The 12,500-nt window shown below is 39.5% G+C and overlaps 1 long non-coding RNA gene across 1 annotated transcript in view; it reads right to left on the reverse strand.

The window, feature by feature from the left end:
• Positions 1–8,896, reverse strand: part of LOC121875287 — a 9,523-nt gene extending 627 nt beyond the window's left edge. Inside the window, exons 1-2 of the long non-coding RNA XR_006090577.1 lie at positions 8,830–8,896; positions 1–66 (exon numbers count right to left, since the gene is read on the reverse strand). The exon at positions 1–66 is cut by the window's left edge and continues 627 nt beyond it. This is a non-coding gene — a long non-coding RNA (uncharacterized LOC121875287). The remainder of the gene's footprint in view (positions 67–8,829) is intronic.
• Positions 8,897–12,500: the final 3,604 nt, after the last annotated feature.

Below are 12,500 nucleotides of genomic sequence, written 5' to 3' on the forward strand. Positions count from 1 at the left end.
GTTGATGTTGTATTCCGACGGGCCACTAAATATTGCCAGATGATGAACCATTATTTTTTTTCGACTCTGAAATGAAAAAAAATATATATATATTAGAAGGAATTTTATATACATGACAAAGTATATATTATTTGTATACGTTATCTATCTAACTATCTATCTATCAATTGTGTGTATTTAGCGTAATATCGACTTATTTTTGTCTCTCTCTCTCTCTCTCTCTCTCTCTCTCTCTCATCAACACAATTTACATCTTAATAGCCCACTTAATTAACACATTATGAAAATTTGCATACTGTACACGTCACATTAAATTACCACCGATTTTTGCCATTTAGTTATCAATTATATTTTTGATACATAATGTAATAGTAGGAGTAGTGGTCATGTGGTCGCCAGCTAACCTCTTTGAGCCACCATAGTGTGCGGCCACCAAAGAAATGATCCGGGAGAAGACTTGCCTCATAAACAAGTAACTCATGACGCTCCCCTGGCCCCATTAGCTCTTCAAATACTGGTCATAATACCCCATCTATTCTGTCAGAGGACACACGCAAGGTCTAGGGGCAAAGAAAATGTGACAGCAATGAAAAGGAGATTGACAATGTGGCAGAAAGGGGCCCTTGATGATCGCCTGTGTGAAGCAAGAACACGGCAGGAGAGTAAAGAATTCATAGGAGACGGAAAGCAAAACACAGAGGATTTTGCCAGAAAATTTGGTAACAAGAAGCGGGTGGGAAAAGTGTCCTTGGCGGTAAGATCTCTCACAGAGGAATCCTCCGGTGGGGTTCTGCCAATAAACAGAGAGACATTACAACAACTGAAGGAAAAACATCCCCCTGCAAGTGAAGAGGAAGGCATCAGGTTCCAGGGTGACTATATCCCACCAAATGCCGTCCTGTTCGAGAAAATAACAGGAGGGATGGTGTGGAAAAAGGCACTGAAGACTCAGGGAGGAGCCGGCCCTTCAGGTCTGGATGCAAACGGATGGAGAGTCATCCTCAGCACTAAGGTACAGTAGGCCAGTAGAAGGTTTGCCCTCTCAATGCGTGTGTGGCTCTTCCTATGACGTCGACCACGCCATGGTGTGCAAGAAAGGGGGCTTCATATGCATGAGGCATGACGAAGTAAGGGATCTAACAGCAAATATACTGAAGGAAATCTGCCACGACGTCATGGTGGAACCGCCCCTCCTTCCATTGGACGGTGAGAACCTCCGTCACAGGACTTCAAACACATCCAACGAAGCCCGTGTGGACGTCAGTGGTCGAGGATTCTGGACGCGGGGACAGCGAGCCTTCTTCTTCTTCCCATGGCCGCATGTCACCGTAACCTACCTCCCGATGCTGCAACACATCTAGGGTACAGTAGGTACTTATGTATTAAGATAGTTAATTTAAAGGTAATAAAATGGCGGAGAAGGTGTGGCTATTGGGGGGAATAATGGTGGTGGTGGTGGTGGTGGTGGTATTACCATCATTATCAAACTCACACACACACACACACACACACACACACACACACACACACAGGTCAAGTCCTACTAAAAGAGGATCACTGTAGATCATTATAACTCGTGGATCACATCATAAGCAGATCACGTTGATATACAGACGGATCACAGCAGAATTAGAGGTGTATCAAGGTGGATTACAGGCAGATCACATACAATTATACATGATGGATCAATATGGATTAGAGACAATGGATCGTCTGTCTGTCTGTCTCGATATTTTTAACCATCATTAAATTTCTCATTTTATTGTGAATTTTTAGTATATTAAGTTGTATGTGTGTGTGTGTGTGTGTGTGTGTGTGTTTGCTAAGTTATTCTTCTTTTACACACACACACACACACACTGGCACCTCTCTCTCTCTCTCTCTCTCTCTCTCTCTTGTCTCTTAACTGGTGCTAAGTGAACGTATCTAGTTAAGGTAGAGTCTCAGTGTTAATTCTAATGTTATTTTCGTTCGTTAATTAAATTCTAACATTTAACGAGAAAACATCAAACAAACAGACCTCGGTGTAACTCTGAGTCATGTTTATTGCCAATGTTTACACAATAAGAGGAAATACGATAAAGAAAACGGAAGTGGATGAAGAAAATGGCTTAGGGATACTTTAGTAAATGAGAATTCCCGGTAAGAGTTGGTGGGGGTGAGAGAGGGTGGGGGTAGAGAGGGAGGAGGGGGTAGAGGGGTGAGTGGGGGTAGAGAGGGGGATGATGTGATTGTGTGTGAGTGTGTGTGTGTGTGTGTGTATAGTGGTTCATTAACTAATAGGTTCAGGTGGTACGTATCTAAGGACCCTGTTAAGTTAAGGCCCGCTAGGTTAAGGCCCATTAGGTTAAGGTTAGGTTAGGTTAGGTTAGGGTTGGTTAGGTTAGGTTAGGATTACGTTAGGTTAGGCAGGTTAGGCTTACGTTAGGTTAGGGAGGTTGCCTAGTCTCAATATCCTGTACAGTACTCTCGGCCACAGAGCTATCCACTCATCCACGCTCACCCCTCCCTCCCCACCACCTTCCTCACCCCCTCCCACCTCCTTCACCTCCCCTCCTTCCTACCCCCCCATCCCACCTCCTTCACCCCTCCCTCCCACCTCTCAACCTCCCACTTTCTCCTCCCTCCTCATCTCCCTCCCCCCTCCCTCTTGAAGTCTGTCTGTTGCTTTACCCTGAAGGACGGATTGAATGTTGAGTTCAGAGGGGGGAGAGGGAGGGGTGAGAGGGAGGGGTGAGAGGGAGGGGTGGGAGGGAGGGGTGAGGGTTGAGGGTAAGGTAAGGAGTGAAGGGTAATGAAGGGAAGGAAAGGAAGAGGAGAGGGAGGGGAGAGATGAGAGAGAGAGAGAGAGAGAGAGAGAGAGAGAGAGAGAGAGAGAGAGAGAGAGAGAGAGAGCATGAATGGGGTAGAAATGATAAAAATAAAAATAAGTCTCTCTCTCTCTCTCTCTCTGTCAGCAGCTGAATGTCAATTTTATCACACAGGAAAGAGGTCCCCCAGACTACATCCGCTGGCGCCGTCCCCTCCACGCTTCTAACACCAAATGCATGGCTAGATTAGGTTAGGTTAGGTTAAGTTCAAATATTCTATAATTTTGTTGTATTTCCACTGGTTAGAACTGATAGAATAAGTTGTATAATCTATAAAGTTGTCTGTGAATAATTATACTCGTTTTAAATCTTATTATACTATTTCAGAATTAATTATATTCTCGTAGTTAATTAATTATTGTAGCTGAAGCTGTACCATGTTAGAGAGACTGTATGGTAATTAAAAATATTCCATACTTTGTCTTGTAATTTATCATACTCTTCTATGGTGAATTTTATGTAGTAATTAGTTATACCTTTTAGTAATTAATTGTACACTTGTAATTAATTATTTTCAAATTAATTATATAATTTTCGTAATTAATTATACACCTGTAATTAATTATCGATTTTGTAATTAATTATACTTTTTGTAATTAATTAGACATGTAATTAATTATACATTTGTAATTAACTATACTTTTTGTAATTAATTAAACATATGTAATTAACTATACCTTTGTAATTAACTATACAGGTATATCTATAATTAATTAGTTTTGCATTAATCACCTGCCATAACAGACCCAAGTCACGAGTGTCACTACAAAGGTAATTAATCAGAGCGCTGTTATGGCCGATATTAGCATCATTAATGACTCTTATAGGTGTTATTGTTAATGGCACCAATGTATTAACCTTTATTGCACGGTGATTGTAATGTTGCTCCGTCCAGTGTTGCAGGAATGATGAGTGATGTAGTTGGAGTTGTGTTTGTATTGTTGTAGTTGCATTAGAGGTGTTGCAAATGTTTTTTTAAACCTTTGTTGCAAGTGATTTTAATGGTTGCTACGTCCAGTGTTGCATAAATGAAGAGTCACATTAGTGTTGCTACTCCCAACTGTTGATATTATTGCAACGTGAGAGATTATTACAGTAGTTGATTTAAAATGTTGTTAATGTTGCAATTGTGTTATTACCACTATATGTTATTGCAATTACTTTCATGGTTATTGCAAAGGTTTAAATATGTGTTGCAAATTATCTTAATGTTATGTGACCAATATTACAAATAATACGAGTCTTATAGTTGTTTCGGGTACTAGCATTGATAAGGGGAGTACTTGCAATTGCATTATCGATTCCGTCTAATGATACGTCTATTTTCTGTCTATTTGTTGGCAGGGTGAGACAGTAGGTGTGTGGACAGGGTTTTGTTGACTGGGGATCACCTGAAGATTAGCCCCCCTAACCTAACCTAACCTAACCTAACCAAATATTTTAGTATTTTCATTGTATGTTATGAAAGCTTTAGTTAAGAAGTGATAATAATAATAATAATAATAATAATAATAATAATAATAATAATAATAATAATAATAATAATAATAATAACAGAGAGAGAATGTGAGAAAGAGAACTACCTCACAATTAAGTCATCAGAGAGAGAGAGAGAGAGAGAGAGAGAGAGAGAGAGAGAGAGAGAGAGACCTCACAATTAAGTCATCAGAGAGAGAGAGAGAGAGAGAGAGAGAGAGAGAGAGAGAGAGAGAGAGAGAGAGAGAGAGAGAGAGAGAGAGAGAGACCTCACAATTAAGTCATCAGGTAAAGGTTGGGACCACACGGACCACCTCCTGGTAATTGCTCCTCAAGAGACAACCAGAGGGATGAGGGTGAGGGGAGATGGGGGTGAGAGGAGATGGGGGAGGGTGAGAGGTGAGGGATGGGGTGAGGGCGAGGAGAGGTGAAGGGGTGAAGGGTGAGGGGAGAGGTGAGGGGTGAGGTGAAGGGTGAGGGAGAGGAGGGAGAGGATGAGGGATAGGAAGAGGGAAGGGAAGAAGAGAAAACAGAGAAGGGAAGAAGAAAAGAGGGAGAAGAGATGAGTGAAGAGGAGAAGGGAGAGAAGGTGAGTGAAGGGAGAGGAAAGTAGAGCTAAGAACAGGAGGAGAAAGATGGGAGAGGGAAAGGGGAGAAGTGAGAGGAAGAAAGAGTGCAGAGGAAAGGGAAGTGAGAGGGAGAAGGGAGAGGAAGAGAAAGGATAAGGGGAAAGAATGGGGGAAAGGGATAGGGAGACGGAAGGACGGAAGAGAGAGAGAGAGAGAGAGAGAGAGAGAGAGAGTCAATACTGCACTTAACTAACATAAATAACCTTCCCACAATGACCTCTCTCTCTCTCTCTCTCAATGTCTTTGTTCTGGAAGGCGATAATTGGGAAGTTGCTGTTGTTTTTGTTGTTATATTATTATTATTATTAACACAACTAGTATTACTACCACCACAACCACTGCTACAACTATTACGACTAATAACAACCACCAACCACCAACTACCACCCACAATCACCAACCACAACCCCACAAGTTAGACAGTACCCCACACACAGGGAGTGGTGGTAGGCAGGAGACGTAATGAGTCTTATCAAACACCTTTAATGCTGTACTGTACTGACATGAACACTGTCTCTTGGCCTATAGTGTTGTATGTTGTGTTGTGGTGTTGTGTGTTGTGGTGTGTTGTGGTGTGTTGTGGTGTGTGTGGTGTGTTGTGGTGTTGTGGTGTGTTGTGGTTGTGTGGGTGTTGTGGTGTGGTGTGGTGTGTGTGGTGTGTTGTGGTGTGTTGTGGTGTTGTGTGGGTGTTCATTATGTATTTCAAACAACAACAATAATAATAATAATAATAATAATAATAATAATAATAATAATAATAATAATACACAAAAGTTCCTAGGTAAAAAACAAAAACAAAACTATTGATGCTTCATAAACAATTAAGGCCTCTCTCTTCTCTTGTCACAGCCCACCAGCACTTACAGCACAATACTCTCTTTATTTTCACTCCTAACAAAAGATTCTTCAGAAAGACTTTACTTCCAGACCAAAAAATAATAAAATAATAAAATATTAATAATAATAATAATAATAATAATAATAATAATAATAATAATAATAATAATAATAATAATAATAATAATAATAATAATAATAATATAAAAAATAAATAAAAATAAAAAATAAATAAAAATGAAATATCTAGAAAATATAAAAATAAAAATAATAATAAAAATTAATAAAAATAAAATAAGATAAAATATTTAAAAATAATTATTTTCTTCAATTAATTTATTTGACCTCAATTAATGAGTAAGTGTGCATATTAATGAGTTATGTTTGAGTCTAATTAAAGGGGTAATTAGAGTGATAGAGAGTTATGGTAGAGGACTTAATTAACTATTGGCTTTGTTGTTGTGGTGGTGAAGGGAGTGGTGGTAGTTGTGGTTAAGTGAGTGGTGGTAGTTGTGGTTGGTGAGGGGTGGTAGTTGTGGTTGGTGAGGGGTGGTAGTTGAGGCCCCTCATAACACCATCTGGGAGGGAATTACTACACCACGTGAGGCCCTCCTCCTAACACCATCTGGGGGAACTACTACACCACGTGAGGTCCCTCATAACACCATCTGAAGGAGTTACTACACTACGTTTTTGCTGTTCAACACCTACATTAATCTGTATGTTCACTGTATGTTCCTTTACCTTTCTAATGAAGGCTTTTGTTAAACCACCAAAGTATGTAATAAGTCATTCATGTCCAATGTATATTTTCAGCCTTCGGGCTGCAGAACTTTTTCAATAAACCGTCAATTATTATTATTATTATTATTATTACACAACACACACACACACACACACACACACACACACACACCTCCCCTAACACCTTCTCTTCCCCCTCCCTTCCCCCCTTCACCACCAACCCCTCCCTCTCCTCACCCTCCCCTCTTCCCCCACCCTCCCTCCCTCCCCCACCCTCACCTCACCCTCCCCTCTTCCCCACCCTCCCTCCCTCCCCACCCTCCCTCCACCCCCCACCCTCCCTCCCTCCCCCACCCTCCCCTACCTCCATCCCTAAGACACTAAAATTGCATCACTTGTGTGTCAATCACCTCCTGACGAATCTCTTCCTTGTGTTCCTTCCTTGTGTCTCTCCCTTGTGTGTCTCTATTTGTGTTCTCCCTTGTGTCTTCACTTTGTGTCTCTCACTTGTACCTCACTCATACAGACACACAACCTCCTAACCTTACCATTAAGTAAAAACAAAAATATATTGACATTTTTAAGTTACACTCCAGACAGCACTTATAAAACACTTAAAAGGTCAGGTTGACATTTGTTAAGTGTTTCCCTTCTTTTATAAGTAAGTTAAGTAAACATTTCCTGTCATTTTTATCAGATATATAAAACCAACGACCTCCACACACACACACACACACACACACACACACACACTTACTTAGAAGACATACCTGTGAGGAATTACTTAAATCATTTTAATACCCTGAGTACGAGATTTCGAGTAAATGACTTATCCCTGAGTACGATGACTTAACACCTTGAGATGATCAATCCTTGAGTAGATTAAGATCCCTTGAGTACGATGACTTATCCCTTGAGTATTGATGATCCCTGAGTACGATGACTTAGCACCTGAAGAAAATATCCCTGTATTCAGAGAGTTAACACCTCGTACTGAAAGGGTTGTCATTGTACTGCTGGCTAAAACATTGTACTCAAGGGCTAAGTCATTGCACCAAGGCTAAGACATTGTACTCAAGGGTAAGCCATTACCAAGGGTTAAGTCATTGTAATTGCACAAGTCATTGTACTCAAGGATAAGACATTTTACACAAGGAGTTAAGTCATTGTACTAAAAGGGTTAAAACATTGTACCATAAGCAGTCATTGTACCTAAAGGGTTAAGTATCGTACTCAAGGGGTTGTCATCATGCTCATAAGTGTCATCGTACCAAGGGGTTAAGTCATCGTACTCAAGTTGCTATCGTACTCAAGGGTTGCTATCGTACTCAAGGGGTTAAGTCATCGTACTCAAGGGGTTGTTATCGTACTCAAGGTTAAGTCATCGTACTCAAGGAGTTGTTATCGTACCTGCGGGTTAAGTCATCGTACTCAAGGGGTTAAGTATCGTACCAAGGTATGTCATCATGCTCAAGGGTTAAGTCATCGTACTCAAGTTGTTATCGTACTCAAGGGGTTGTCATCATGCTCAAGGGGTTGTTATCGTACTCAAGGGGTTGCTATCACCAAGGGTTTAAGTCATCATGCTCAAGGTTAAGTCATCGTACTCAAGGTTGTCATCGTACTCAAGGCAAGTCATCGTACCTAGGTTGTTATCGTACTCAAGGGTTGTCATCGTACTCAAGGGGTTAAGTTATCGTACTCAAGGGGTTAAGTCATCATGCTCAAGGGGTTAAGTATACGGAGTTACTTATAAACAGCCTAACTTAGGATTTAAGTAAGTGAATAAGGTTACATCTTACTAAATAATTAACAGACAGAACCACACTTTACACCACACTTTTTGTAAGTAGAAGGCGGTTGACTTAAACTTTACATTACTTATAAATGATGGAACCTCAATCAAGTACAAGAATTTACTTAAATTCTACTTATGGTTAAACTTGGAGAAATTACAACTGGTTTACACTTATAAAAATCAACGCGTATAAGTGTTTTATCGTTTCCTAACATATTTCCTTGTGTTCGTAAGTATTTATAAGTATCAACACTTATATCATTACCAAAACACATATCACTTATACTACCACAAGCACCCATACACAACATTTAAGTAAATAAGTAAATTATACCTTCCGAGGATTTGAATCTTTTCTAAGTAACTTATCGTCGTAAACATTAAAATACACACACACACTAACACAAGGTTTTCAGTGTAAGGAATTAAAGTTTTCAAGTGACAAAAATAAACTCGAGCGTAGTGAATTGTTTACCCTGGCCAGCTGACTGTGGTGGTGGTCGACACACACGTCCTCACCCCACCGTAGTTCACCGTACACTGACTCACTCAACTCAAGTCAGTCGGCTAACTCTCTCTCTCTCTCTCTCTCTCTCGTCGCCTGATAAATGTTTGTTATCTGTCATTTAATCTTCGGGGCGCCTTCTTTCTCCTCTTCTTCCACCTCCTTATCCACCTCCTTCCCTTCTTCTTCTTCTTCTTCTTCTTCCTTCCCCCCATCTCTACCTGTTTTCTCTCTTTCCCCTCACCTCACCTTGTTCACTCTCTCCCTTCCCTCACCTTTCCCCTCACACAACATCAAGGATTCTCAATTGGACTTTCCTCAAGCCAACTTTCCCCTCGGTAGACCAATAATACCTTTCCTTAGCTTTCACCAACTAGAAAATATACTTTGAAACATTTTCTTGTTCACTTATAATGTCAAAGGTTATATACAAGTAAAAGTTTTATCCAAGAGAAAGTTTAAGCCATTGAAAAGCTTTATTATCCAACCCAGCTTATTTCACCTGACGATTAACCACCCTTACACCTCCACTATCTTAAACCAGGACGTAAAAAACACAAGAACATATTCACCCTTAAGCTGTTCTAATGAATAATTGAAGTGATAATCAAAGCCCAAGTTATGAATGTTTAATAGCTCTCTAATGTGGTAGTTGACCCGTATTATGCGATAAACCCACACTGGGGCACTTAACTCAACGCATACACCGCCCCTCGTTACCAAGCGTTTGATGAACGTTACCCAAAGCCAGAGCCAAACGATCTCATACGGACACGGATGAACGACATTAATTCCCATCTAGTTATATTTTCTTTCACTTTTTTCCCCTCCGGGTTAACATAAATGAATATAAAAGTTTCTGAATCAATATGTACATTATGAGAACATTTTGTTTTCGTTTTACCCAAGATCAGAATATATAATGTACGATTCTTTGTTCTTTAAGTATATTTTTAATACTAGACACAGAGGCAGACCTTGGGATTGTAGGGCTACGAGTGTGTGTGTTTAAATTGTACTGATAGACAAAAAACGTACGAAAGAAGTACTGGTAAGTTGTAGAATACGATGAGATACTTTAGTCGCATTATTAGGGGTCAGAGGATAATGGTAGGGGTATTAAGGTAAACTAAGGGTAGGGGGGCCAGGGAAAGAAGACACGATACTAAGATGGATGACAGGAATTAAAGGTTATAAGTCCCTTTAAACACACAACATCGGTAGGACTCGTAAACACACCCCGAGAACGATTGACTGTGGTGGGCCGTGGTCGCCAACCCTCATTACACAAATTCAATGTAAAACTACACCAAATAAACTTTTCCTAATAAACTAAATGACTAAACCTCAATAAAACCCAAGTAATTTACTCTGATAAGTTAAAGTCTGAGTACACTTGTCCCCGACGTCTGATTGGTTGACTCACTCATGGACTAACTAACCAGAGACGCAACTCAAATATCACGTGAACAAACATTATATTTAGTCAACATAACAAAATAATCTCATGCGCTCGTTTATATAAATTGTATAATATAAAAAAAAAACTGGCAATGCAAATTTCACAGGACAATTATTTATACATGCAGCAGATAGTGAAATTATGGTATTTATGAAGATCAGAGGCGTAGTTATTTTAATTATGGCTGTTGCGGTTTCATGCATTTAAAATATTTCATTTAAGAAAAAATAAATAAACGAAACCTTACCTAAACAATCAGATCGTTAGGCTTGGTTTACTTGGGTTCAGTGGGTTTGGTTAGGTTCCGTATAGGTTTGGTTAGGTTCCGTATAGGTTTGGTTAGGTTCCGTATAGGTTTGGTTAGGTTCCGTATAGGTTTGGTTAGGTTCCGTATAGGTTTGGTTAGGTTCCGTAAAGGTTTGGTAGGTTCCGTAAAGGTTTGGTTAGGTTCCGTATAGGTTTGGTTAGGTTCCGTAAAGGTTTGTTTGGGTTCCGTATAGGTTTGGTTAGGTTCCGTAAAGGTTTGGTTGGGTTCCGTATAGGTTTGGTTAGGTTCCGTATAGGTTTGGTTAGGTTCAGCTAATGGTATAATTTAGTATATTTCTACTTAAAAAATATAATAAACAACAATTTTCTAACCTTATGCGTTCTTAAGTTGGTTTCCATAAGAGGGAATAAGAACTTACACTAAATAAATTAACTTTGGGTTTTAAATATGACGTCAACTCGACTGTCAACACAGGTCCTTGTTGACAGTCGGGCGAGGAGCGACTACGGTATTAAAACATTTAAGAATAAAACACAAACCAAATAAACTTAAAAGTGAATAACTCAGTCTATTTATATGAAAAAAATAAATAAAATTGTTTAGTTAAAATAGTTTAGTTAGTTGTGTGTTAGTATATGTAAATGATTTAGTGTCGTAGCCTCACAGACCGTCGACCAGGATGGAGAACCAGTTTTCATTATATTTTAAACGTTATCAAGTGATTTTAATGAGCAAATTGACACTTCTGCTTAAGCAAATTAAAACGAAAATACTTAGGGAATATTGTAGTAGGATTTTTTTTTGTGTTTAATATATTATTAAGGAGAAATATATTAGAGAAATATATTCCTTGTAATACGTAACAAACCATTTTTATATTTTTGTCTTTATTTATTTTTCTCGTTATTTTATTTTATTTCAATTGAATTTTTACTTAGATGTATTCCAACTGGTTCAATAAAGTGCGTTAGTTGTTTTATTATTGAGAGATCTTAAGTGAGTTTCTGCCTAGTCACTTCACCTTAGATCTCTCTCTCTCTCTCTCTCTATCTCCCTCTTTCAATTACATTTTTTCTATCTCTCCGTTATCTTGCTCACTATTCATACCTGTTATCCCTTTTCGCTTATTCTCTCTATTTTCTTAATCGCTTTTCCTCTAGTTCCTGTTTATCGTGTTTTATTGCTGTTTGTAATTACTGATTTTATCACCTGTGTCTTTGTCTTGTTTATTCATAAAACTATTACACTGATTTTATTGAAACTTAAAAAAATATATTAATTATTGTCTGATGAATCACTGGAAGACAAAATTACAGTTAGAGGCGTTATTTTGACTTTCATCGTACGGCTGGTAGTGTGGGAGTAGTGGGCGGAGTCTGGTCGTTCGTTGCCAGATTGTCGAGGGAGATGTTGTCGTACCATTGGGTGAGAGAATTTTTTTCTTGTTTTGAGATTTCCTTCACTTTTTTTCATCTTTATTCTCCTTTTCTCTCTCACACACAATGTTTAATTTCATTCTACCTTTCGTCTTTGTCTCCTTTCCTCTCTCATTCTTCCCTCCCGATTCCATTCTTCCTCCCATCCTTCCCACCGTCGTCTCTCATCACTACCCTACTTCCTCCCTTCCTTATTTCTCCCCCATCTCCCGTTCTTCTTCCTCTCCTCTCCCAATCATCCTCCCCACATCGTCTCCTCACCCCTTCTTCTCATCCAATTCTTCCTTCCCTCTCTCCCCACCTACCCTTCAGTCGTTCTCCCTACTCATCCTTCATTCTTCCTTCTTTCTATCTCCTTCCTCCCCACCCCACCCCCCTATTCTCCCCTTCATCTCCTCTCCCCACACACCGTCGCCTCGGGGCTGGGTCAACTCATCCCCATCACGAGTCTAACGTTTAGAAATAGCTGTCCCCA

Source organism: Homarus americanus, unplaced genomic scaffold (assembly GCF_018991925.1).
Source record: "Homarus americanus isolate GMGI-L3 unplaced genomic scaffold, GMGI_Hamer_2.0 scaffold56241, whole genome shotgun sequence".
Classification (NCBI taxonomy): Eukaryota; Metazoa; Arthropoda; class Malacostraca; order Decapoda; family Nephropidae; genus Homarus; species Homarus americanus.